This window comes from Macaca fascicularis, chromosome 3 (genome assembly GCF_037993035.2).
Source record: "Macaca fascicularis isolate 582-1 chromosome 3, T2T-MFA8v1.1".
NCBI classification, from domain to species: Eukaryota; Metazoa; Chordata; class Mammalia; order Primates; family Cercopithecidae; genus Macaca; species Macaca fascicularis.
The window spans coordinates 147,426,486-147,453,072 of NC_088377.1; the positions used below are offsets into that span (position 1 = coordinate 147,426,486).

Consider the following 26,587-nt stretch of genomic DNA (forward strand, 5'->3'; position numbering starts at 1 on the left):
AGAATTGCTTGGACCCATGAGGTGGAGGTTGCTGTGAGCCGAGATCAAGCCACTGCCACTGCACTCCAACCTGGGCCACAGAGCGAGACTCTGTCTTGCAAAAAAAGAAAAAAAAAAAAGTGGAAATACTGTGTCAAAAGGTATGGAAAATTTAAATGATAGATACCATGTTTCTTACCAGTCAGGATGTACCTCAATGAGAGTGCAAATGAGACCACGTTTTCTTGCAGTCTCAACATTCCAGGCAGTGTAGACAGTGCAAAAGGTCCTGTGGTAGAGGGAACCTGGTATATCAGCAGGACTGAAGATCCCGTGGGGGCAGAGAGCAGAGAGCCAGGTGGGGAATGAAGAGGGAGGCATGGGCCAGACCTTGTAGGGCCTTGTGATTCATCTTGAGGGTTTTGGTCCTTATCCCAAGAGAAAGGAGAAGCCAAAGGGAATTTCATGCAATCTGACATGATGAGATAGGCATTTTGAACAGGTGCCTCTGGCTGCCGTTATGGGGAATGGACTGGGAAGATGGAAAAGTAGATGTGAAGAGCACCTGGGGTAGCTGTTTTAGGAGTCCAGGTGAGAGATAATGGTAGCCTGGACTCGGGTGGAGGTGGCCATGGAGAGGAGTGGTTATATTTAACAGTTTTTTAGGCCATAGAACTGATGGAAGCTGATGCCTGAGTGGGCTTAGGTGGGGACTGAGGAAGAAGGCAGTGTCCTGGAAGAAAGATGGAATGGGAGTTATCATTGGAATGATGAGATGTCAAAGGAGCCAGTGATGATTGGCCAAAAACATGAAGATCCAGAGGAGACAGCTGTTTTAGAGAGCAGCCTTTGCACCCTTGTCTCTCAGGCCCACAGCTCCATCAAAGGCAGGCTGACTATGGGATTCTGCCACCATGGCCACAGTCGATTGGAGTGGGAAAGTACCTGAGCCATGGCCATAACGTGGTCTGGGGTAAAAGCCTGCCCACGAAGGCGACAGTGCCAAATGCAGCTGAGGAGATGTCCTTCATGGAGTTTGAAGGAGAACCCAAGTGAGTGACAATGTTTGGAGGTGGGGAGTCAGAAGAAAGTCCACACAAGGAGAGGGCAGGAAATGGAAGTCATAAGTTAAAGTCACAAGGAAAGAAGGAGAGAAGAGAGAAGCAGGTGCAGGAGAAGGGGCTGAAGACCCACAGAGCGCTAGAGAGGGATGGATGACCTCTGTCCCCAGTATGACTGAGTGCTTAAGAGCCAGGCTTTCAAGCTGAGCGGATCTGAGTTTGATTTCCCACCTCTTGTGCTAACTAGCTCAGTGACCTTGAACAAGCCACCCAACTTCTCTAAGACTGTTCTGTTCATAGACATTAAAGTATTTATTTCTTGGAGTTGTTGTGAGCTTTAAAGAGATATGCATGAATACCAAAGAAGATATTTACGGCCGGGCGCGGTGGCTCAAGCCTGTAATCCCAGCACTTTGGGAGGCCGAGGCGGGCGGATCACAAGGTCAGGAGATCGAGACCACGGTGAAACCCCGTCTCTACTAAAAATACAAAAAATTAGCCGGGCGCGGTGGCGGGCGCCTGTAGTACCAGCTACTCAGGAGGCTGAGGCAGGAGAATGGCGGGAACCCGGGAGGCGGAGCTTGCAGTGAGCCGAGATCGCGCCACTGCACTCCAGCCTGGGCAACAGCGTGAGACTCCGTCTCAAAAAAAAAAAAAAAGAAGATATTTACAACACAAAACCACCAGAGAATTGGTCTCCAGACTTTTTGAAAAAAACAGAAGTCTTTTACAAATCAGTAAGAAAAAGGCAGGCAGCCCAGTAGATAAACAGGCAAAATACTTAAACAGACACTTAACAAAAGAGGATAGTAAACTGGTCAAAACAATGAAAAGATGATAGACATCATTAATAAAGAGAAACACAGTGAGATTCCTTATGCAACATTGTGGACGAATCCTTGAACACCACGTTGAGCAAAAGAAGCAAGATAGAGATGAATGCATGAAGTATGATTCAATGTATTTAAAGTTTAAAAGACTGGACATCAAAACTCCAATTAAATATTTCATACTCTCATCAGAGGGGCATATATGAAAAACTGGATGATACCAACTGTTGGTGAGGATACGGTACAACAGGATATCTATATGCTGCTGATGGAATGTAGGTTAGTATAACCATTTTGGAAAACACACTGACATTATGGAATAAAACTAAAAACATGCACAGTACACAACCCAGTAATTTTGTTCTTGGGTGTGTGTATATAAGAGGAACTTTTCACATATACCATGTATACATATACATATATTATATGTATGTGTATAGACATATACACACATACAAGCATGTTCATAATTTTATTGCTATGATGGCCTCAGAAACAATGCAAATATCCATCAACTGTAGAATGAGTAAATAGATTGTGATATATTCACATAATGGAGTACTATACGGCACTGAGAGGGAATGAACTATGCTATAGAGAAGAATATGAATGAATCTTATAAACACGATGTTGAATAAAAGAAATAATATGTATGATTTTACTTTAGAATTCAAAAATAAGCAAAACTGTATATAATATAGTTATATATTGATATTATATAGCACAGACTGTTGAGGAAACTATTTTAAAGAAGTAAGGAAACAATGATCACAAACATCAGAGTAGTGGTTACATCTAGGAAGGGAGGGGCCCTGGGGCCTGAAGGGAGTGCTCAGAGCGAGACGACTCTGCAGTGCTTGAGCATTTTCTGTTTCTTAACAGAGCAGGTAGTTACACAAGTGTTTGCTTTGTGATTGTTCATTATACTGTACATTTGTTTTGAACACTCTAAGAGTATTTTATTCCACAATTTAAACAGGTTTAAAAAAAAAAAAAAGATAGCTAACACTTGTAAAATGCTTGGCATGGTGCCTGGCCCATATTAAGAGCTCAACAGATGGCAATTTTATTTACTGGTATAACCCAGTTGTTAGAGCCGCATTGTATCCTAAGCAACCTTCCAGCTCCTGAACCAGCTCTAGTCTCCATGTGGTCTGGCTTTGAGGTTGAGATTCCAGATCCCTCTGTTTCTCAGGGTGGCCCCAAATAAATCCTATTACTTAAGGCAGTGCTTCTCAATGGATATGTGATGGTTTATTTTATTGCCTTAAATGCTTCCCAAGTGAGCTGCAATGGGTAAGACTTTTTTGGGGGAGCATTTCTGTTGTTATGCAGTTCTAGGAAGCTAGATTGCTAATTGAGAACCGCATGACGTGGAATAGAGTCAGAGTCTAGCCTGCTGTAGGTCAGAGTTCAGGGAGCAGAGGTGGAACCTGATGGCATTCTAGTGCCAAAGCAAAAGGACCTTCTGGGTTTCAAAGACAGAGGCTATTAGGGAAGTAAAGATCCACTAAAATAGCAGTGATGTGGATGGGGACCAGGGGAATCCCAGGATAAATGTGGATACCATTTCAAGCCTTCAAATGTGTAACCCCAAATTCTAGCATTCCACAGAAAGGGTGACAATCACTGATTTAAGGTAATCTGAAAATGTCTATTCCTTGCAAGCCTAATAAAGAAGTTGCCATTTCGTAGTTATCAGAAGGGTGGTTGTATTCAATAGCTAATGATAATACTAGCTAATAATTATTGGGTGATCGACAGAAGCCAGGCACTGTGCTAATATTTCATTCTCACCTCAACCCTAGGAGGTAGGTACTGTTATCTCCCTTTCAGTAGATACAGCTGATGCACAGGAGAGTTCACTAACTTGAAGGTCACATAGCTGGTAAATGCTAGAATGAGGAAGAAGGATCATTCTTAGTCTCTAGTTCTAGAAGCAAGGGTGTGGCCCAGGGTTTAGGAGTTAGATGGAAGGACTGTTTGCTAACACTAAGCAAAAACATCCCAACAGGCCAATCCAACACTGGAATGGGGAGTTTTAGAAAACAGCAAATTCTCTCTAAGCAGCATGACTATCAGATATGTTTTAGAAGAGATTTTTGCATTGGGTAGCAGGTTGGACTAAATACCTTTCAAGGTCCTTCAAAGAACCCAAGATCAAGAGTTTAGATCTTGGTAGAGCTTCAGATTGGGAGCTGGACTGTATGCATTTTTTTTTTTTTTTAATTTGAACTTCCAAACGCCAATGCATTCCCTGATGCATAAACTATTTATATACACTTTTTATTTTGATGCTCACGAACTTCTCACAACTCTTGAGGCATAGTAAAATTGTTTTCCCTATGTGGTTTTTTTTTTTTCAAGTCTTTTAGCTGACAGTAGTTGTGTAGCATCTTTCTGACCAGCAAGGAAATGCCTTTCTAATCTCTAGAAGAGAAATTGTTTGCATAAGGTGTTCTCCCACATTTATGTCTTTAATTTCAGATGGGAGGCACTGATCTACTGATCTTTTCTTTTTTTTTTTTTTTTTTTTTTGAGACAGAGTCTCGCTCTGTCGCCCAGGCTGGAGCGCAGTGGCTGGATCTCAGCTCACTGCAAGCTCCGCCTCTCCGGTTAACGTCATTCTCCTGCCTCAGCCTCCGGAGTAGCTGGGACTACAGGCGCCCGCCACCTCGCCCGGCTAGTTTTTTGTATTTTTAGTAGAGACGGGGTTTCACTATGTTAGCCAGGATGGTCTCGATCTCCTGACCTCGTGATCCGCCCGTCTCGGCCTCCCAAAGTGCTGGGATTACAGGCTTGAGCCACCGCGCCCGGCCTGATCTTTTCATAAGGACTTTCCTGCCACACCTCCCACAAATGGTGTCTTGTGAACTCTATAGGTGTGGCATTGATAATGGTGTTTGATAGTGTTTGGGCTGTTTAGAATCTGCCCTTTATACTGAAATGATATATCTAGCTTTGTTTCCAGGATTACAGAAACTTCTTTGGTCTATTTCCATGACTGCATTCAGTGGAGACACATTACTTTCTGCTTTTCAGAGCCTCTGAGACCACCTTCCAGGACAATGGAGGCATAAGGTGGCATTTCTAGTTGAAGTTGGCACTAACTGAGCCTTTGCCATTACTTGGCAAAATTAATTTGGTTGTGGTTGATTATTTGACCCTGGGGTAGCACTTTTCCATGGGCAGAATATTAGAGCTGAGTTGCATATAGTTGTTTTTAAGGTCTTTGGATAATAATCATTTTAACCAAATGTGTAGAGGCTTTGAAATCGCCATATGTGTGACTTAAGTTATCATTTCACATACAAGTAGTTCATTAAATATATTAATTGAGTTTATTGAACATATGCTTTTAAAAATAGACTTTATATTTTAGAGCAGATTTAGGTTCACAGCAAAATTAAGTAGATAGTACAGAGATTTCTCATATACCCACCCACTTGCCTAGCCTCCCAGCTAACAATATCCCCCACCAGAGGTGGTACATTTGTTAGAGGTGATGAAGCAACACTGACACCTCATTATCCCCCAAAGTCCACCATTTATATTAGGGTTCACTCTTGGTGGTGTATATCCAGTGGGTTTGGACACATTTATAATGACATGTATCCACCATTATAGTATCATACAGAGTAGTTTACTGCCCTGCAAATAGTCTGTGTTCCACCTAGGCATTCCTCCCACCCTTCTAATCCCTGGCAACTTTTGTTGTGTTTTGTTTTACCTTCTGGCGGTTTTTTCTTTTCCAAAATGTTGCAAAGTTGAAATTAACAGTATGTAGTCTTTTCCAATTGGCTTTTTCACTTAGCAATACACACTTAAGTTTCCTCCGTGTCTTTCTGTATCTTGACAGCTCATTTCTTTTTAGAGCTGAATAATATTCCATTGTCTGGATGTACAGCAATTTACTTATCTGTTCACCTACTGAAGGACATCTTGGTTGCTTCCAAGTTTTGGCAGTTATGATTAAAGCTGCTATAAACATCCACGTGCAGGTTTTTGTATGGACAGAAGTTTCAACTCTTTTGGGTAAACCAAGGAGCATGCTTGCTGGATCATATGGTAAGAATCTATTTATTTTTGTGACAGATCGCCAATCTGTCTTCCAAAGTGACAGTGCCATTTTGCATCTGTACAGCAATCATTGAGAGTTCCTGTTGCTCCACATCCTTGCCAGCATTTGCCATTGTTGGTGTTTCGGATTTTGACCATTCTAATAGGTGAGTAGGGGTATCTCATTGTTTTAATTTGCATTTCCCTAATGTCATGTGCTATGGAGCATTTTTATATGCTTTTTTGCTAGCTATATATCTTTATATATTTTTTTTATTTCAATAGTTTTTGGGGTTCAATTGGTTTTTGGTTAAATGGATGAATTGTATAGTGGTGAAATCTGAGATTTTAGTGTACCTGTCACCCAAGTAGTGTACCCAGTATGTAGTTTTTCATTGCTCTCCCGCCTCCCCCTTACCTCCTTCTGAGTCCCCAGAGTTCATTACACCACTGTGTATACATTTGCATAGCCATAGCTTAGCCCCTAATTATAAGTGAGAACATATGGTATTTGGCTTTCCATTTCTGCGTTACTTCACTTAGAATAAATGGCCTCCAGCTCTATCCAAGTTGCTGCAAAAGACATTATTTTATTCTTTTTTATGGCTGAGTAGTGCTCCATGGGGTGCACCTGTAGATAGCCTTTCCTGAACACTTCAGCGGGGCTGCCTCTCCACAGGCAGCATGCCCTCCAGGTTCAGGCTTGCACGAGGGGTAGAGTCACAATCCATCTCAACATGGAACATCAGCCTTCCTGCAGATGAAAAGAGGTGTCCGTCTGATCTGAATAGCTGGGACACTGGGTCAGGAGTGTGACTAGGAGGTGGATCACTTTCAGAGGAGCTGAGGTGTCCCTTCCTTCCTTCTGAGAAGACCTCAGTGCATTTCACTGAGAGCTCCCTCAGCTGCCTCTGTTGGGGCTGGGACCTCTACCCACAACTGGGTATTGCATTTACCCACTTGCTTTAGCCACAATTTTTTTTTTTTTTTTTTTTTTTTTTTTTTTTTTTGAGACAGGGCCTCACTTTGTCACCCAGGCTGGAGTGCAGTGGTGCAGTCTCAGCTCACTGCAACCTCTGCCTCCCAAGTAGCTGGGATTACAGGTCTGCACCACCATGCCTGGCTAATTTTTGTACTTTTGGTAGAGACAGCGTTTCACCATGTTGCCTAGGCTGGTCTCGAACTTCTGAGCTCAAGCAATCTGCCTGCCTCAACCTCCCAAAGTGCTGGGATTACAGGCGTGAGCCATTGTGCCCGGCCACCACAATCGGTTTTTACCTATGGACACCTCCCCTTCTGGCTGGAAGCTCAACCTGTTCAACCCAGTAAATAAAGTGCTAGGGAAAAAATTAAAAAGTGCATACCACTGGAGAACAAGATAAGCTTTGAGAGACCTCTGCCATTCTAACCCCACAGGAAACAGTGGGCACATTGCTGCTACAACCAGCAGCTGAGAAAGAAAGCCACCATACAAAGACTCTCTATCACCAAGGAACTCACACAGAGTCTTCACCCCTGAAAGCACCAGGAGCCGAATTAGGCGACAATAAGCTGTCTTTTTTTAATGAGGTGTCTATTCAGATCTTTTGCCAGTTTTTCACTTGGGTTGTTCATATTCTTACTGTTGAGTTTTTAAGAGTTCTCTGTGTATGTTAGGTCACAGTTCTTCATTAGATGCCTTTTGTAAATATTTTCTCCCAGTCTGTAGCTTGTCTTCTCATTCTCTCGAATATACACTGTTCTGACAGTGCTCTGTTAGATGTTGTATGGGCATAGAAATTATATTTAGCACAGAATTTGTCCCTTTCAAGTTGCTCTCATTCTTATTGGCAAATACCTATTTCCTGGGTGCAGAAAGATCCCCATTGCTGTTTCCTGTTGGCTACTTGTGAAGCTCTTAAGTGGATCGTGGGAGTAGTAAACACTCCAGATAATTTGTTTATTTGGGAAACTTGCTTGGAGATAGCGTTTTATGTCAGAATTCTATGACAAACTGTGCTTTGGTGACTTATGTATTCAGACTCTGACTTATCTGGGAAGACAAAATGTCATTAGCATTCTAAGAAATATTAATGACCGCTATTTATATACCCCATCCACACCACTTTCACTGGCATCTGGCATTGATGATTGTGAAGTATTGATGACTTATCCAAATAAGATGGAATATGGCAATTTGGTAAAGAGCAAACATTTTTATTTTATTTATCTGGGGTTAATTTTTTTGTACTTTGAAATACTCAAAAATACTTAGCAGAAGGGATCATTTCTTTTTTTTTTTTTTTTTTTTGAGATGGAGTCTCACTCTGTCGCCCAGACTGGAGTGCAGCAGTGTGATCTCAGCTCACTGCAAGCTCCGCCTCCCAGGTTCATGCCATTCTCCTGCCTCAGCCTCCCGAGTAGCTGAGACTACAGGTGCCTGCCACCACACCCAGCTGATTTTTTGTATTTTTTAGTAGAGATGGGATTTCACTGTGTTAGCCAGGATGGTCTTGATCTCCTGACCTTGTGATCCACCCGCCTCAGCCTCCCCAAGTGCTGGGATTACAGGCGTGAGCCACCACTCCAGGCCACAGAAGGGATCATTTCTAAATAGCATAGAATCACAGGGAGTACACTTCATGTGACTTCACATTTAGAGTCAACATTTGCTTATAATGAATTACATATCAGTAAATGGACATGACATGCTTCAACTTCAATAATATTAAACAAAACTCTTTCAGTGTGCTTATTCATAGATGAAAAACAGGCCCTGAAAACCCAGTGTGACTTGTGTGTCAAATATCTTCAGTTTTGATGCACTGTATCAGTGCTAATCAATAAAGGCCAGGAATGATTTTGAGTATAACGTCTAGCCTTAAATCTTAAATGAAAGTGGAATTCAACCATTTAGCCCAGCAGTAGAAGAACAAACACTAGTGAGACAGCATAATTTGTTAAGACGAACGTGGGCTGGATCCAATATCTAATATGTGTGTCCTCGACAGTGTGTACCATCTCAAAGAGGAAGAAACAGTCAAGGTACCCAAATGAGCCATTCCTCAGAGAGAGCCAAAGAGCTCTGAGAGAGAGCAGGTGTGGGCAAGAAAGAGGGGACATTTGTGTCTTTGACCATGAACATATGCTGTGTCATCCAACTGCAGGTCCATTTGTTTGGTGAGACTGATACAAATGTTCTTCCAAACTGGCCAAGCTGCAGGGTTTCCAAAAGCAAAACTTAAGGCTGGACGCAGTGGCTCCCACCTGTAATCCCAGCACTTTGAGAGGCTAAAGTGGGAGGGGTTTGACACCAGCCTGGGCATTGTAGCGACACCCTATCTCTACAAAAAATGCAAAAAACAAAACAAAAAAACCCAAAACAAGCTAGGCACAGTGGCTCACACCTGTAATGCCAGCACTTTGGGAGACTGAGGCAGGTGGATCACTTGAGGTCAGGAGTTTAAGACCAGCCTGACCAACATGGTAAAACCTGTCTCTACTGAAAATACAAAAATTAGCCAGGCATGGTGGTGTGCACCTGTAATCCCAGTTACTTGGGAGGCTGAGGCATGAGAGTCACTTGAACCTGGTGGTGGAGGTTGCAGTGAGCTGAGATCATACCACTACACTCCAGCCTGGACGATAGAGCAAGACTCTGTCTAAAAAACAACCCAAAAAACAAACAAAAACCAAAACGAAAGCAGAGTTTAAAAAGCAGGACTTGCAGAACATTAGGACTAGGAGATAGCTGTGGCCAGGGTTCTGTGTAATGCAAAGATTGTGTCTGTAGGACCTCTGCAGGCATGGGTTTTACTGCTAGCTGTGTCTTTACTAGTTGTATCACCTTGGGCAACTTATGTAACCCCCCACGCCTCAGTTTCTTCATTTGTAAAATGGGAATAACAATTTCAGCCATTCAGTACTGTTGCCTAGATGAGTGATAATTTGTGTCAAATACCTGGCACATACTAGGGACTTAATGAATCTTAAGTACAGTAATGTCACTTAACAATGGAGATATGTTCTGAGAAATGTGTCATTAGGTGATTCCATCATTGAGCAAACATCATAGAGTGTACCTACACCAACCTAGGTGCCTACTACCCACCTAGGATACAAATCTGTATAGCATATTACTGTACTGAATACTGTAGCAACTGTAACATAATGTGAAATATTTATGTATCTAAACATGTAAACATAGAAATGGTACAGTAAAAATATGGTATTATAATCTTATAGGACCACTGTTGTCTACGTGGCCTATCACTGATTGAAACGTTACGTGGTGCATAATTGTAATTTTAAAAAATCATTCAGATCTTATGTATGCATTTGATGACTCCACTCTAAGGAAAGCCTAGATGCACTTAAATATACTTCTGTTTATACTGCTTTCATTAGAAATGAAAATTTCTATGATGCTTTCATAGATGAAAGCGTCAACTATGATGCTTTCAGTTGCAAGTAGCAAAACTGCCAACACAAACTAGTTTAAAAAGTAAAGTGAATCTATTGGTTCATGTAACTGGAAAGTCTCATGAAAATGTCAGCTTCAGGAGAAGCTTGACCCAGCAGTTTCATGACATATGGAAATACCTGGGTTTTTTGTTTCTGCTCTGCTACTGTGGTATCAGCTTTATTCCAAGTCTAGCTTCCTTTGTTGTTGCAAGATGGTTGTCAGCAGAAGTCTGGGTCCATCTGTTAGGATTAAGTTTACTCTGTGTGCTGTAGTAGTGGCTATGACAAGATAGAAGTATATTTCTCCTCCATATAAAAGAAATCCAGAGATAGGCAGTCCAGGGATGGTATGTGGCTCCAATATGTCATGGACCCAAACATTTAACTTGATGCTCCACGTCCTAAGGCATGGCTCCTTTTCTCAAGGTCACCTCAAGGTCCAAAATGACTGCTAGAGTTCCAGCCATTACATCTGCATTCTAGGCAGGAGGAAGGGGCAGAAGAAAGCTTTGCCTCTTCTCTTTTAAAGAGACTCATTGGAAGTACCACATAATCCTTTGCTTACAGCTTATTGGCTGGCACACAGGGTAGTCGCCAGGGAGACTAGGGAATAAAGTCTTTTGTTACCCCTCCCATCCTCAGTTCTTTTTGCACTGTGCTAAACAATTCTAGGACTTTTAACAGAACTCTTCATAAAAGTCTTGAATTTTATTGTATTGTATTTATTGATTTTTGAGATGGAGTCTTACTCTGTCACCCAGGCTGGAGTGCAATGGTGCTATCTTGGTCCATTGCAACCTCCGCCTCTCAGGTTCAAGTGACTGTCCTGCTTCAGCCTCCTGAGTAGCTGGGACTACACGTGCGCACTACCACGCCCAGCTAATTTTTCTGTTTTTTTCATAAAGACAGGTTTCATCATTTTGGCCATGGCTGGTCTTGAACTCCTGACCTCAGTGATCTGCCTGTCTCGGCCTCCCAAAGTGCTGGAATTACCAGTGTGAGCTACCATGCCTGGCCAAAAATCTTGGGTTTTAGATCCCTTCTTTATTTTTTTGGATCTTTTCTGAATCTTCTCCAATCTTTCCTGATTCACAAGGGGCACAGTCGTAAGCCAGCAAATCCCTAAACCTCTATATACTTTAGTTTCCTCATCTATAAAAAGATAAACATCATTGTAGCTACCCCATTTCCTCCAGAGATTAAATGGGATGCATGTATGCTCGATGCAGTGAACATTTAATGAAGGTTAAGTTATAAATGTAATACTTCGTGATTCTCAGGTCCTGTCTCCTATTTGTGTTTTTAATCTATCATGCTTGTTTCTTTACCTGAAACCTCCAGATCTCTTCTTGCTCAACCCCAGCTTCTGCTTCTGTAATTTGTTTCTCCCTTTGGAAATGCTTCTTAATAAACGCCTCTGAGTCTATTTCTGACTTCCTCTCGAATTTGCCAAGGTAGTTTTTTTCAGTGTCTGAAAACATGACAGTAAGATAAAATGATTCAGGAGGGCAAAGAGCAGAAAAACAGCTATAAAGAGTGGGCAGAGGGGAAGGGGAGTGTTGGCCTCTCCCTGGGAGCTCCAGGCTCCATGTGCACACACAGGCTCATCCCTGCTTCTGTCAACTTCTTGTTCCCAGGCTGTTACTTAGAAAAGGAAGAAGAATGTTTCCTATTTGTTCATGTGAATTCACTTAAGAAACATATCATCAGTGATTAGGCCTCAGAGCTAATTTGTGTACATGCAGCTTAGAGTTAAGCTTGGGAATTTATTTTATTTGAAATTTAAAGGATGAGGTTCTCTTTGTCTTAAGGAGCTGAGAAACACAGCTCAGCTGCATCTAAGATGGTTTGTACTCACTCTCTTCCTCCCTTCTTGCTTCAGCAAGGATGGAAAGGCTGGGAGGATTCAGTTTCTCATGCAAAGAGCTACTCACGGAATTCCTGCCCTTTGCATATACTGGACAAGACCAGCATTTCCCAGGGTGCTACTTGCAGTTGTGTTCATAACTGGTGGGGGAGGGTTGGGGATGACGGGGGCGCAGATAATAGCTAACATCAATTGATGGTCACTAGAAGCATTTTGCATGTATAATAACAGTAACAGCCAACACATAAAACAGTGCCTACTATGTGCCAGGCATAGTTTAAATTATTTTGTATACCTCAACCAATTCTTTCATACTCTTCTGAAGTAGTAATTACCATTACCTACATTTTACAGAAAGGTTAGATGTGGGCTCAGAAAGGTTAAATCACTTGCTTCGGGTTATATTCAGCTAGTGTCAGAGCCTGGATTCAAACTGTGATCATGTAGCTCTGTGCTCTTAACTGGTACCTTCAACCATCTTCCTAGGAGGGGGTTTTAGTATTAATATTCTTATAAAAAGGAGACTGAGGCAGGGAGAGAGGAAGGCGTCCTGAATTCCAGTGTAAGCAGGAGACTCCAGAGCCTGGGTCTTCTTTGCTACCTCCTCCAGGGACATGTGGAGACATCTGCACATCCAGCACTTCACGCAGGAAGTACCCTGAGGACCACATGGGATGACATAACTCATCTGGAGTAACTAGTGGCATGGTTCAGGGTGCAGAGCTGTGCTTGAGGTGCTCCCTAAACCCCAGCAGTCCTGATATTGCTTCTGGGGCCTGGAGGGGAGAAAGGGAGGCTGGTGTATATATATATAAATGTAATATATATTTTATATATGATACCCATAGGATACTTAATGCACATCACTTTTATTGTGATTTTGCCTAATACATTGGACCCTCAAACTATCAGACAAAAAACACTTCCAAAGTCTTCACCCCATAACCACCATCCCAGCAGAATTTTCCAGAAAGGCAAATACAGTATTGTGCTATTTCTGCGTGGTAGACATTGCATACTTATAATTCTGACACAGCAGGACTTTAAGCCATCCAGTCTTCTGGGCTCCTCTTCCTGTGTACCCAGATTAACGAGCAGAGTCCCATTCCTCTTCTGTGAGAGCCGAGTCCTCCTCAATATGTCCTGAGACTGTCTCTGAGAACTCAGTCTCCTGGTCCAGGATTGCCAGCATCCTGGCAGTGACTGCCCTTTCCCTGCCATGTCACCCTGCTATACAGGGCCCCAGTTTCTCTATCCTTTCTGCCTTAGGCTGCATTTGGCTGAATGCCGAGGAACTGGAGCACAGCATCATAGGGGCAATCGCAGAAGGCCTAATGTCCTGCCTTTTAGCCAAACCACTCACCACGTCCCCTTAAGGCCTTTCCTTGCCATTACCTTCTTGGGCTTTGCTCTTCTCCAGGGACAGCTGTCTACTCAACTAACGGCTTCCTGCAATCCCCAAATTCGGGTTACTTCCCACCAGAGCACAATACAGCTTGTTCTTCATTTTTGTTACTTCCTAGGCTATACCCAGAGCTTGCGTTTCTCACCTACAAGTCCCATCAAGGCTCATGGTATTATGTATTCCCTATAAGAGAATGTATGTCTTATTATGTGAAAGTGGCCACAGTCATGGCTTTAAATAGCATTCCCCCACTGCTACAATATGTGTATTGAAGCTTACAGAATAGTTGATAGTCAGGAATTAAGTCTAAAAAAGTAAGGACCAAATAACAATATAACAAAAATGACCCCAAACAAGAGATGCCCAAATAGTATGATCAAGCAAAGAATGGTGGTACCAAAAATAAGGGCAAGGAAGAGGAGATGGCTGATAGCAGGGATGGCCCCATGGGGCTCTCACGAGAGGGGTGAAGGTGGATTGAGTATGAGGGATGGAGGATGTGATGAGCGGGGAGAGAGTAGGAGGGTATCACAGGGAGGAGAAACCACTTAAGCAAAGGCAGGGAGGTGGCCTGGCACATGACCCACTGGCTTGGAGGAGTGAGTAGGAGTAATCCAGGCTGGTGGGGAACAGCAGGATCTTCACCAGGCCAGAAGGAGAAGCAGAAACCAGACAATGGAGACCCTGCCAATTGTCTTCTGGTAGCAATTCTGAAGTGAACAAGTTGATTGCAGTTCTCTGAGTGTAAGACACTCAACAATGTAAACTGCTAGGATGCAGCTCTGTAATTAAGACTATTTTCTTACAACATGTGTTTGTTTATTACAGAGAGCTATGATCACTTGAGGGTGTCGTGTCAACCTCGTCTCATGCACCAGCTGAATTCAGTGACACTAACATCCTGGATCCTGCAGATGAGAGTATTATGACTGTATTACCAGGGAGGTTGCCCAGGGCTGGACACTGCTCTGCTCTGGAGGTGCTTGGTTTGCAGTGTGGGCGGAGTCAACCTGAGAGAAAGCCACAGAAACACCTTGAGCTGGAGCCCCAGGCTAGTGTTGCTATGCCAGTGGTTCTTTTTTTTTTTTTTTTTTTTGAGATGGAGTTTCACTCTTGTTGCCCAGGCTGGAGTGCAATGGCGTGATCTCAGCTCACCACGACCTCTGCCTCCCAGGTTCAAGCGATTCTCCTGCCTCAGCCTCCCGAGTAGCTGGGATTACAGGCATGTGCCACCACGCCTGGCTAATTTTGTATTTTTAGTAGAGACAAGGTTTTACCATGTTGGCCAGGCTGGTCTCAAACTCCTGACCTCAGGTGATCCTCCCGCCTCCACCTCCTAAAGTGCTGGGATTACAGGTGTGAGCTACTGTGCCCGGCCAATACCAGTAGTTCTCAAACTTCAGCCTGTGTCTGAGTCACCTGGAGGGCTATGAAAACACAGAGTGCTGGGCCCCATCCCCAGAGTTTGTGCCTTCAGTAGGTCTGTGGTGGGGCCTAAGGATTTGCGTTTGTAACAAGTCCCCAAGTAATGTGGGTGCTGCTGGTTGGGAGATCACACTTTCAGAATCACAGATTCACTCTACAGTCCCATTGTTAGCTTATAAAACTCTTCTTCTCTAGTTCTTTCTGTAAAGGTGTGTCCTGAGGAACCTCAGATCTGAGAGAAGAGTGAATGGAAGTCAAATGTGGAAACCACTTAAATGTCCATCAACTGATGAATGAATAAACAAATTGTGTTATATCCATACAATGGAATATTATTCACCCATAAAAAGGAATGAAGTTTTAATACACTGACAACTAGATGAAAATTGAAAACATTATGCTATCCATTCTGCTTCAGGTTGGAAAAAAAAAATATCCTCACCTAAAGAAGCCATCAACAAAAGGCCACATATTGTATGATTATATCATATGACCAGAATACGCAAATTCACAGAGACAGAAAGCAGATTAGTGGTTTCCAGGAACTGAGGGAAGCAGAAGAATGGGGAGTGACTAGTCACTGGGTTTTTCCCATTGTGATTAAAAAAAAGTTCTGGAACCAGTTGGTGGTGATAGTTGCACAACATTGTGAATGTACTTAGTACCACTGAATTGTACACTTTAAAATGGTCAGTTTTGGCTGGGCACGGTGGCTCACGCCTGTAATCCCAGCACTTTGGGAGGCTGAGGCAGGTGAATCACCTGAGGTCAGGAGTTCAAGACCAGCCTGACCAACATGGTGAAACCCCGTCTCTACTAAAAATACAAAAATTAGCTGGGCGTGGTGGCACATGCCTGCAGTCCCAGCTACTCAGGAGCTGAGGCAGGAGAATCACTTGAATCTGGAAGGCGGAGATTGCAATGAGCTGAGATTGTGCCACTGTACTCCAGCCTGGGTGACAGAGTGAGACTCTGTCTCAAAAAAAAGAAAAAAGAAAAGTTAGTTTTATGTAATGCCTATTTTATCACAATCAAACAATTTTTAGAAGAGTGAATGGAGTGTTGTTTTAACTCCCATTATGGGACCAATTGAAAGGTTTATAGGATAGAGGTTGGAAATGCAAAGGGCCTAAACCAGTGGTTTTCAGCCCTGATTGAGCCAGCCTATCCTTGGAGAGTTTTATATCCTATCCTTGACCAATTAAATCAAAATCTCTGCAGGTAAGGCCCAGGCATCAAAAAAATTTTCAATACATCCCCGGATGAGTTTAACATACCATCAGGATTTCAAACAGTGGCCTGAAACTTCAAGGACCAAATGAGTTAATGACCTTGGTACAAACTGACTTGACTCATATCATGAACAATGTGTCTTCATCTTCTCCCATACTTGCTTGGGAAGGGATGTAGAGCAGAATGAGGAGGCTTTCAGAATCAGATCTGCCCAGGATTTGAAAACTGGCTCCGTTACCAACTAGCTGTGTGTCCTTGGGCAAACCACATAACCCTTCTGGGTATGTTTTCTCCTAAGTGAAGAACACCATTTCAGAGGGTTTTTGGAAGGCACACATGAGGCAGCCAATTTCCCAGCTTTACCAGTGTCAGACCCTGTTTAGTCATCATTCCATTCTTTCCATCTCATTCTAGGCTGGAAAGGAGAAATAGTCTTATTTGCATGAAAGTCCTAGTACTGCTGTATCTCGTACTGTAAGTTCAGTTTTCTCCCTTCACCTGAGGGTAAGTTGAAGAATAACTTCATAAGCCAGGGAGAGAGACGTTTGGATCAGGAGTTAGTGATAACAGGTGAGCCTAATAATAACCCTTTTTGCACTCATGTTCAGATGTTTTTTATGCACCAAGCTTTATAATGATGTAGATATACTCTAAGACAAAAACAGATAAAACTCACCTACAATTTTGAATCATAAATAAAATAGTTTGGATTTTTCTGTGTTTCTGGTGAGTCCTTATTCTTCGGTAATATAAGGAATATATTTTTATTCAACTACAATTAAAGCGTAGATATAATTTTATTTTATTTTATTTTATTTTATTTATTTTTTTTTTGAGACGGAGTCTCGCTCTGTCGCCCAGGCTGGAGTGCAGTGGCGCGATCTCGGCTCACTGCAAGCTCCGCCTCCCGGGTTCACGCCATTCTCCTGCCTCAGCCTCCCGAGTAGCTGGGACTACAGGCGCCCACAACCGCGCCCGGCTAATTGTTTGTATTTTTAGTAGAGACGGGGTTTCACCGTGGTCTCGATCTCCTGACCTTGTGATCCGCCCGCCTCGGCCTCCCAAAGTGCTGGGATTACAGGCGTGAGCCACCGCGCCCGGCGTGGCATAATTTTATACTCTGCATTTTCTTTTCACTCACTATCTTCAGCATTTGTCATGTTTCTATAGTTCATTATTGACATTTTAATGACTAAAGAGTATTTCATTTCATTCATTGAATAGCCTTACTACAATTCATTTTGATATTCCTCTATTAAGCCTTTTGACTTCTTCTAAGTTTTCAATATTAGAAATTGTACATAATAAAAATATTTCTGCATATAACTTTTAATTTCCTTTGACTTCTTTTCTTTTCTTTTCTTTTCTTTTTTTTTTTTTTTGAGACAGAGTCTTGCCCTGTCGCCCAGGCTGGAGTGCAATGCCACGATCTTGTCTCACTGCGACCTCCGCCTCCTGGGTTCAAATGATTCTCTTGCCTCAGCCTCCCGAGTAGCTGGGATTACAGGCACCTGCCACCACGCCCAGCTAATTTTTGTATTTTTAGTAAAGATGGATTTCACCGTGTTGGTCAGGCTGGTCTCGAATTCCTGACCTCGTGATCCTCCCACCTCAGCCTCCCAAAGTACTGGGATTACAGACATGAGCCCCTGCTCCCGGCCTTGACTTATTTTCTTAAAATAAATTTCCTTTAAGTTACTGGATCAAGGGGTGTGAACATTTTAAGGTTCTTGAATGCAGTATCAAATTGCTTTGGTAAAGGATTGTACCAATTTACACTGCTACCAGCAGGATGTGGGTGTACATTTTCAACAATTTGACAGTACCGAATTTCATCATTTAAAAAAAGTTTACAAATTGTACATAATTTAATTTAATATAAACTAATAAATTACTGTGTCCAACTTTTGAGCATGCATAAAATTTTTTCCCCATTTCTTTTTTGGTGGCATCCCTACTATTTTGTAAACTGCTTGAGGGCAATGAATAATTCAGGGAATCCCTCCTCCCAGTAATTCTTCAGTTTTGATAATAGCAGTGGGTTTGGGGTTGTTTTGTTTTCAAGATAAACTAAATTACCCTTTATTTCACTGATGTTGGCAGCCCCAGAGGACTCTGTTTGCAGGAAAAAAATGTATGAAGATTTCCATAGGTGGGAAGTCGACCTCTCCCACACAACGAGAAGAGCAGCTAAATCATTGCTCTTTTCTCCCAGCCTCTCCCTGCACTCCCGTCTCGTTTCCTGTCTGCTCCTGAAGAGCCAGCTCAGTATGAATTAAGGAAAAGCTATTTGTAGTGTGCATGGGAGCAAAAAGAACCCAAATAGGCTCTTCCTAAGCTATTGAGCTTAGCTTTCACTCTTTCCAACAGGAAAAGGTTCGTGCATGCCCAGATGATACTACTTGTACTTTGGTACCCATTGATTGGGACAGTTTGTGCCGATGAAAAGCTGCTGTGAATTCAGTAATGCTTTTTAAATATGTATTTTAATTTCAGTGTCTACGTAAATTTCAAAAACAGCAATAAAAAATATGCTTGAGACCAATTTATCCGGCCACACCTATTTGGTGCCTATTTGCATTCTTAGATTCCTTAAGTGTCCTCTGCACAAAGGTTAGGAAATTGTGCCCTGACAATAAATCAGTATCTTATTAGAACTAAGAGGTTAACCAGTTAAGAGGACTACAGAAGTCATTGTTAACTCATACTTTGTAGTATTTAATACAGTAACCTGCCTCTGCTAGAAGTAAGGACTCCTCAACTTTTAAAGATAGCTAATTTTAGAAGTCTGCTTCCTACCTGTTCACCTTTTTCTCATTGGTGACAGCAACAAACAATTAATGGCATTTCTTAAATGTCTTGCTGTCTGAAATAAGATCTTTTTCCAATTAAAAAGTAACAAAGGCTGCACCTCTCCTCTGCTTCCTTCTTTGGCTGTAACATCTTGACATCGCTCTCTCTGTCTCCTGTTTTATCTAAGACTGAGCTTGCGTGAAAACAAAATAAGTCATATGCTTCTATTGGGGGGGGATTATTTGTGACTTTGGTTTTAAAGAAAATTTATGCTGGTGGTTTGCAGAAAGTTGACATATATCCAAGTGTTCCCTTATCAGAGGGCAGCAGGGTCCCCATGGGTTCATATCGTTGCCTGGACAAGGAGTCTTTGTACCCTGGTCATGCCTGGGTTGTCGCAGGGATAGGGTAACTCACTTATTCACACTCTTTCTCCTTTCCTGTTTCCTTCAAAGACACCCTGGTCCTAGTTGACTTTACCTTACTGTTCAAAATTCAGCACAGCATATGTCAAATTGTACATTCTTAAACTCAAGGAAACAGGAAGGTTATAACCTGGTGGTTTCCAAGCCTGGTTTTTGATCAGTCTCTTGGTGAACTTTTAGAAAATCTATATTCTTTTTGCCCCCACAGCCATTCTGATTCATTAGGACTGCGTGTGGCCATGGAACTTGCATTTGGAAAAGCTCTCCTTATGTTTCTGATGATCAATCCAGTTTCAGAACACCAAGCTAACCAGACTCCCAGGGTAAGACCTCCTTGAATATCATCTCTGGCAGGTGGTTGTACAACCTCCACTGTAAAACCTCCAGCCATGGGGCACTCACCACTTTTTATGAGTGGCCTGAGTTGAGACATTCTTCCTTGTGATGAGTGGAAAGGCATTTCCACCACAAGAATTTCTACCTGTTGATTTCAATTATGCCTGTTGGAGCAATACCAAAAACAAAGTTATTTTCCTTCCCCATAATAACCTTTCAAATATTTCAACCTCTCAAGCCGTTATTGTTTCCTTCTCAGGATCTCTCTTCCCTTTTCCAGACCCTTAGTCCAGGTCCTTCTCTGATTATGGTTGGAGTGAGAGTGTTGATTATGTGCCAGGTGCTTTAGACATGTCTTTTAGATAAACTCTTGAGGGAAATTTATGGTGCCACTATCTTCCCAGTGTTTGGGATGAGAAGACCAAGGGCCGAAGAAATGATATGACCTGCCCCAGCTCCCACAGCTAAGTAGCTAAATAGAAATTTGAACACTCCATCTGACTCCAAATTCTACATCCTCAACTAACATGTTATGCTTCAGATTTTTTCTTTCTTTGTTTTTAAATGCAAAATAATAAATGCTAAATATGCATTAAGTCAAGGTATATAAAAGTAAAACCCTCCCTTTTAAAATTCTACTCTAGAGGCTGCCACTGCCAAATTTGCGAAGGCCCTCTGAAGCCCACCACCACAAGCTGGAGGTTATAGTCACAGCAGAGGGGAGTCTTCGCCTCCTTTGTTCTGGACAGCATCTGCAGTGACTGCTGCCTCCAACTGCACTGTGGGCTTGCAGCAGTGAGTAGGTTTCTTTTGACCTTGAAGCACCTAGACCCTGAGTTTTTTGTTTGTTTTAAATAAACTTGTTCAGATATCACTCATTTTGTATCCTTGCACATGTGTTTCTTGGTCTTAAAAGGACTTTATATCTATCTCCATTATTTTTCTTGTTAGTTGTGACCCATTATTTCAACTTATGTATATCTTTCAGTTCTTTCAGTTTGATCACCAATTAAATTATCTAGCTCAATGTCTTTCTCAGATCTTAATACATGTGATGCCTCTCTTTGTCCAAATACTTGATAAGAGCTGTGTTAAAGGTAGGACCAACGAGAGTCTTTGAGCACTTATAGGGGAATTAATCAATTAATACTCCTGGGCTACAGTTATTCAACCAAATATGAACACACCTGATTGTATTATCATTCAGTCTTGTCTATAATGGCATGAAAATTGGTCAAATGTCTTTCTGTTCACAGCATTTTCCTGATTAATCCACTACGCTTATTCAAAAAGGGAAGTATTCAATTTTATTCTTGGCAAACCTATGTGAGTTCCTACATACCATCGCCTTTTCTTCTTAGGGTTCAGAAAATATCTCTTTTATAGTCTGTGCAAGAACTTTGCTGTGGATTGATATCAAACTTACATTTTGGCTGAGCTTTGAGTGACTCAGAAAGGGGCTGGGTTCAGGCTGGGATGTGTGGAGCCTGGAGTGGTGGCAAGGCAAAGGCCAGCAGGGATAGTGAATAGAGGCCTCAGTGATGAGGTGGGTGGGTTGGTTAAGTGCACAGGTGATTGGGCTGGCTAATTAGGGTAGGGAATTGACTAGCTGTCAGTGAGGTGAACTGAAGAAGCCACCCTATGAAGGTGTCAAGGGGCAGGGAAAGAACAAGAATGGAATCAGGGTAGATGTCTCTTCAGAGAGCAGCCAGCTGGGCAGAGAAAGGCTGGAGGCTGAAGCTTGATTAATATACACTATGGTAGAAACCACGAAAGCCCAAGGATCCAGGAGGTGAAGCTGATGTAAGTCAAGGGTGAGAAACGGTCTTGGGGAACTGAGGCCTCATCGGGTCTTCTGATGAGACAGCTGTATTCCCTGTCTCAGCAAATGATGCCAGCTACCCAGTTGTCCAAACCAGAAACCTGGTGTCCTCCTGGAGTCCTGCTGCTCCCTCAGTCTCCCCATAGCCACTTGAATTATCAAGCCCTATCATTCCTACCTCTAATATTTATACCTCAAATAGTTCTCAATGCCCATTTCTCTATCACCCTTGCCACTGTCATCTCTCTCCCTGCCACCCCAATTTTTTATTGTGGTAAAATATAAATAATATATAATTTACCATCTTAAGAATTTTTTGTTGTTGTTGTTTGTTTTTTTTGTTTTTTAGACAGGGTCTCACTCTGTCACCCAGGCTGGAGTGCATGGTGCTATCTCGGCTCATTGCAACCTTTGCCTCCCGGATTTAAGCAATTCTCCTGCCTCAGCTTCCTGAGTAGCTGGGATTACAGGCACGTGCCACAACGCTCAGCTAATTTTTGTATTTTTAGTAGCGATGGGGTTTCACCATGGTGGCCAGGCTGGTCTTGAACTCCTGACCTCAGGTGATCTGCCCGACTCACCCTCCCAAAGAATTTTTAAGTGTACAGTTCGGTGGAATTAAATACATTTACCATGTTGTGAAACCTCACCATCATCTGTCTCTGGAACACTTTCCATCTCATAAAACTGGAACTCTGTGCCCGTTAAACAATTATTGGCCAGTTTCCTCTTCCTCAGCCTCTGGCAACCAACACTCCACTATCTCTATGATTTCGACTAATTCTAAGTACTCCATATAAGTGCATTCATACAGTACTTTTCTTTTTGTGACTGGCTTATTTCACTTAACATGTCACTTAACATATCTTGTAACGTGTTACTTAACATTTCACTTAACATGTTCATCCATGTTGTAGCATATGTCAGAATTTCCTTCCTTTTAAAGGCTAAATAATATTCTATTTTATGTATATATCATATTTTGTTTATCCAATTATTCATTGATGGATGCTTGGGTTACTTCCATTTTTTAGCTATTGTGAATAATGCTGCTATAAATGTGGACATACAAATAGCTCTTTGAAAAGTGGGATTAATGGATCATATAGCAATTCTACTTTTAACTTTTTGAGGAACCATAATACTGTTTCCACAGTAGCTGCACTATGTGACATTCCCACCAGCAGTGCACAAGGGTTTCAATTCTCCATATCGTCCTAACACTTGTTATTTTCTAATTTTTTGATACTAGCCATCCTAGCGGGTGTGAAGTGGTATCTCATTGTAGTTTTGATTTACATTTCCCTAATGATAAGTGATGTTGAGCATCTTTTCATGTGATTATTGGTTATTTGCCTATATTTTAGGAGAAATGTCTATTCAAGTCCTTTGCCCATTTTTTAATTGGGTGGTTTTGTTGTTGAGTTTTAGGGCTTTATATATTCTGCATCTGAATCCCTATTGAGATACAGGATTTGCAAATATTTTCTCACGTTCTGTGAGTTGCCATTTTACTCTTAATAGTGTCTTTCGATGCACAGAATTTTTAAATTTTCATGATGTCTAACATGTCTATTTAAAAATTTTTGTTGCCTATGTCTTTGGTGTCATATCCAAAAAAGTCATTGCCAAATCTATGTTGTAAAGCTTTGCTGCATGTTTTCTTTGAAGAGTTTTATCATTTTTAGCTCTTGTGTTTAAGTCTTTGATGCATTTTCAGTTAATTTTTGCATATGTTCTTAGTTAAGGATCCAACTTCATTATTTTGCATGTGGATATTCAGATTTTCTAGCACTACTTGTTTAAAAGACTGTCTTTTCCCCTATTGAATGGTCTTGCATTCTTGTCAAAAATAATTTGACTCTTGTCATCTCACTCTTGAATCACAAGTCCTCTAGCCTCCAGACATGGCTTCCCACTCAGTCTGTGTATTGTGGTTACAGCCCTTATTTTGAAATAAACTTGATCATATCTCTCTCGGGCTTAAAAAGTCTTCAGTGGTTTTCCTGGCACCTTCAGAATAAAATAAAGCCCTTCAGCATGGGATACCTGCCCCTTCCTAGGGATGCTCCCCTGCTTCATCTTGCATGCCTCAGACTCTGGTGGTCTGTCTACTGGTTGATCGTAATGCTCTTTTGTGCTATTGGACATGTTACTCCTGCTGCCAGAATATCTGACTCCCACCTAACTCCCATTCACCTAACTCCCATTCACCTACTTGCTGCTCTACTCAGTATGTCTCCTCTGTCTACCACAACCTGCTCCCCATTATGAGAAACGTGCCCTTTGAATGCCCTTGTCTTACTTCTTTCATAGAACATAATTGCTCTGTGTTGGAATGATAGATTTATCTGCTTTTCTCCTCTCTAGATTGTGAGATCCATGAGAGCCCAGAAAATATTTTAGGATCCCTAGTGCTTAGCACAGAGCTTGGCATATGGAGGTGAGCAAAAAGATTTATTGAATCCAGTTGTCCATCTACTCATCCATTCAATATGAATGAGAGAACAGCCCTTTTTTTTTAAGAGGGATGGCCTTTTCTTAAAAGACCTGTATCTTGAAGCATTATTTTCCCCTATTCAAGGCCCAGTTTATTAGGTCCTGATACTTAATGATGGTAAAAGGGTATTATTATTGGAAGGTTGGGTATGTCAGAGGCACAATAGTAGTTCAGACAGTGAACTGAAGCTTTTTTGCCTGGAATTCACTGGCTTCTTTGATGAGGATAGGAAGTAGCCTAGGACTATTGCTGCAACATGACATCAATCTTGGTGGCTAAGAGGAAGGGGCTGTGAAGGAGGGGGTGGACTTGGGAGATGAAGAGTTCCTGTGGCTCCAGTCCACCAGAATGGATGACCTAGGCAACAAAAGTAAGACTGGGAAGTGTTTTTCATCTATTTAGAGTTTGGGATATATGGATGAATTGAGTGAAATGAGGATTTTGGTGAGTATCTCTACTAGGTTACTGACAGGGATGGGTTCTCCAGGGATTCAGCTGAATCTTATAGGTAGATCTGATCTGGTGAAAGATAAGGTATAAATTGGCCTGTCAACAGGACATTCATACTGGTAGTTATTACTACCTTGATGGCTTTAAGAGATTTTGGGGGCTGGGAAGAAGTAGAGTAAATGTAGCCAAACAGATGGATTATTAGGGAAAATATAGCTGTAAGGAGCAGTGAGAGCTTAGTGATGGTGGCAGTAGAGCATAAAGACAAATTGTCTTTAACTTTGGCTTTGCAAAAATTGGGGCATAAACTGGGGCTATATTACTGAAGCAATCCGATTAGGAGGATTCATAAAAATGAAATGCATTTCATATGCACATCTGGGCAGCTGTAGCCACTGTAGGTTTCTTGTAGGTCTGATAGAAAATGAGCTCTGTTGGTGAACACCTTAGCCAATATGATGAATAGTAGTGAAAGGCTGTACCTTGGGAGGCTCAGGATTATACCGGTGTACCTATCACTGAGAGTTACTAGGCATATGACAGACTGAATGAAGAGTTGACCTAGGGACACTCCTTGAATATGTCCCCTTTTTTTGATCAGCATATCCTTCTAATCTCCTAGGAGTTCCAGTTTACAAAATGTAATGGTGGGAATAAACTAAGAAGTAAGGCATGATTACCCTATCTGGGTGTTAGGGGTACTTGGCCTCTGTGATTGACACAGAGGCCAAACCATGCTATAGTCTGTGCCTTTTCCTGCTGCTTTCTGCTGAGAGATGCAAAGGACGGCAAGGCTGAGTTGTAAATTCTTGTACATTCTTGTCCATTGATCCTGCTGCCTTGAGCAGGGCCAGGTCAAGCCAGTCCTATGGTCTAGAACATAAACCCTGTGGTTTTGGACACTCAGGGTGCTGTGTGTGTTGATGCTGAATGAGTAGGCTTGGTGCTTAGTTGAGCTTTCAGAACCCTGGAAATGCTTGAGTTTGCAGTGACTCATGCACAGTAGAATGGAATGCCTGATTCTGCATCCCTCTAGACAGGGTCAACAGGATCAAAACATGACCTTGATGGCCAAGCCAAGTTCTCTTTTGCCCAAAGGGTTTTCTGCCCTATTTAATATGGTAGCCAGTAGCCTTATGTGACTATTTATATTAAATTTAAATTAATCAAAATTTAAAAATTAGCTACTTAGTCACACTAGCTACATTTTACATGCTCAGTAGCCACATAAAGCCAGTGGCTGCTGTATTGAACAGTGCTGATTATGGAACATTTCCATCACTGCAAAAGGTTCTCTTGGACAGCACTAATCCAGATCTCTTTGTAGGAGAAGAATTGGCACCTGGGGCCGCCTAATCTTCAAGGGGCACATTGCAGAGCGTGGTGTTGACCCATCTGGATACCATGTTTGAAGTTGACATGGCCCAGAATTTGACTTCCACCAGTTAAAAATATACTTCGACAGTTTTGTATTTAACCTGTAAATCCAGAAGCATGACAGGGCCTTCTGGATGGAGCACTGTGAAATTAGCGTACACTTCAAACCCTCTTCCCTAAAAGATCATGCGCTACCATGCTCTACATGGTAGACCTGTCTCGTAGTGTAGGCTTCAGCAGATACTCTTTGACAAATAATTGGTTCTGTGCTGCTGATAAGCCTAATAAGTGAAAGATGGTCTTTCTCTTAAAAAATTGAGATATATGATACCAGTCTCATAAACTCTAATTCACAAGCCCTGGCATTATGAGAGGCACTTAAAGCATGAATGGCATTAAGATTATCCTTTAATTTTGCAGTAGGCAAATGACCTCCCAAAGATATTCACTTCCTAATCCCCAGAATTTGGGAGTACGTTACCTTACATGACAAAGGGGATTTTGCAGATGTGAGGAAGTGAAGGATTTTGAGACGGGGAGACTATCCTGGATAATCCCAGTGGGACCCATGTAATCACACAA

General features: G+C 42.0%; 2 long non-coding RNA genes across 4 annotated transcripts in view; both read left to right on the plus strand.

The window, feature by feature from the left end:
- The window catches only part of LOC102140357 (uncharacterized), a 32,595-nt gene extending 17,206 nt beyond the window's left edge, over positions 1-15,389 (plus strand). Inside the window, exons 3-4 of one of the 3 annotated variants that reach the window (XR_001489641.4) lie at positions 6,015-6,096; positions 14,473-15,389. This is a non-coding gene — a long non-coding RNA (uncharacterized lncRNA). Of the gene's footprint in view, positions 1-5,965; positions 6,097-14,472 lie in introns of those variants that run through there. The other 2 variants (XR_012432778.1, XR_012432777.1) reach the window with 2 other exon arrangements.
- Positions 15,390-16,716: 1,327 nt separating this feature from the next.
- On the plus strand, positions 16,717-20,723 carry LOC141409914 (uncharacterized). The gene is made up of 3 exons (XR_012432779.1): positions 16,717-16,872; positions 19,729-19,843; positions 20,501-20,723. It is a non-coding gene; the product is annotated as an uncharacterized lncRNA (long non-coding RNA).
- Positions 20,724-26,587: the final 5,864 nt, after the last annotated feature.